Consider the following 1,800-nt stretch of genomic DNA (forward strand, 5'->3'; position numbering starts at 1 on the left):
TAACCTAACCCTAATTTCTTCCAAAGGCCCCACCTCCAAACACCCTTACACTGAGGTTTGGAGTTTCGACATGAGTTTTGTAGGGACACATTCAGTCCATAGCCTGAGGCCCACCAGAAACAGCTAGGACCTGCCCAAAGCCACAGGAAGCTGTTGGCTACTCAGCCATCTCTCAGTTCCCAACGTGGTAGAGTTTGACGTGTTCTTCAATACAGCGTTTTTTGACTTTGGGGCTGGAGCTTTCTTTGCTGTGGAGGCTGTCCTGTGCGCATTTTAGGACGTACAGCATCAGCCCTGACCTCCAACCACGAGAGACCAGTAGCCCACCCTCACCACCAAGTCATGACAAGCGAAAATGTCTCCTCACATTGCCAATGTTCCCAGGGAGGCAAAATCACCCTCAGTTGAGAACTACTGGACTAACTTCCGGGTTAAATTCAAGGAAAACTCAACTGAACTGCTATCATCCTTTAAGACACAAGTCAAAGGTGGCCTTTTTTTCTGTACAGCTTTCCCCAAACTCTCTTTCCCATGTCGGAGTAGCTGATCTTATGTCTTACAACGTCCTCTGACCTTAAATCTATCATAGATAGGATTTATCCTGCTACATCCTTACAATTCTTTAGTGTTGTATGTGTCACAATAAACTGTAGGCTCTCTGAGAACAGGATCGTGATTTTTTTTTTTAGATGGTGTCTGGCTCTGTTGCCCAGGCTGGTGTGCAGTGGTGCAATTTCAGCTCACTGCAACCTCTGCCTCCTGGGTTCAAGAGATTCTCCTGCCTCAGCCTCTCAATAGCTGGGATTACAAGCACGCATCACCATGCCCGGCTAACTTTTGTATTTTTAGTAGAGATGGGATTTCACCATGTTGGCCAAGTTGGCCTTGAACTCCTGACCTCAAGAGATCCACCTGCCTCAGCTTCCCAAAGTGCTGGGATTACAGGCGTGAGCCATGGTGCCTGGCTGCGAATTCTCTTTCTTCCCTTCTTTCTTTCTTTCTCCCTCTCTCTCTCTCTTTCTTTCTTTCTTTCTTTCTTTTTCTTTCTCTGTCTTTCTCTCTCTTTCTTCTTTTCTTTCCTTCCTTCCTTCCTTCCTTCCTTCCTTTCTTCCTTCCTTCCTTCTTTCTCTCTCTCTCTCCTTCCTTCCTTCCTTCCTTCCTTCCTTTCTTCCTTCCTTCCTTCCTTCTTTCTCTCTCTCTCTCCTTCCTTCCTTCCTTCCTTTCTTCCTTCCTTCCTTTCTTCCTTCCTTCCTTCTTTCTCTCTCTCTCCTTCCTTCCTTCCTTCCTTCTTTCTTTCTTCTTTTGTTTTGTATCATAATATCTCCTCTTATTTGTATCAAAACTCATGCTGAACAATGAGCTCTGGGTTGCAAAAGAGGATTTATTTCTGGAACCTGTCTGTAAGTCTTTGTCCGCAAGTTAAAGAAAAACATGCACGTGCACAGCGTGGATTGTGGATTATTTCTCTTTGGAATCCTCAACGCATGGAACATTACCTAGAACACAAGGAAGGTGCAAGTGGGTGGATTAATTCCACGCCCACATGACCCTCCTAGCCTGGACACGGTCCATGTTTTGTTTCATGCCCCCTGACCCCATAGTTTCCCAAAGGCGCAACCAGCCAACCAGCCCTGAAGGCCTACCATTCATCAAATGTGCCTTGACCTTTCCCAGTCTACATTTTGCTAGTACCCTACTTCTCTTGAAATTTCCTTCATACTCACCTCTCCCTGTCCACTTCCTAAAACCCTCACACCCTCCAAGGCCCATCTCCAGTGCCTCTTCTCCTAGGAATAATTT

At 46.1% G+C, this 1,800-nt stretch overlaps 1 non-coding gene across 1 annotated transcript; it reads right to left on the bottom strand.

Annotated features, from left to right (window-relative positions):
* Nucleotides 1–1,316: 1,316 nt before the first annotated feature.
* On the bottom strand, nucleotides 1,317–1,444 carry LOC116562162. Its single transcript, XR_004273810.1, has one exon. It is a non-coding gene; the product is annotated as a small nucleolar RNA SNORA40 (small nucleolar RNA).
* Between the last annotated feature and the right edge of the window lie 356 nt (nucleotides 1,445–1,800).

This window comes from Sapajus apella, unplaced genomic scaffold (assembly GCF_009761245.1).
Source record: "Sapajus apella isolate SASKATOON/1434 unplaced genomic scaffold, GSC_monkey_1.0 scaffold31, whole genome shotgun sequence".
In the NCBI taxonomy this organism is placed as follows: domain Eukaryota; kingdom Metazoa; phylum Chordata; class Mammalia; order Primates; family Cebidae; genus Sapajus; species Sapajus apella.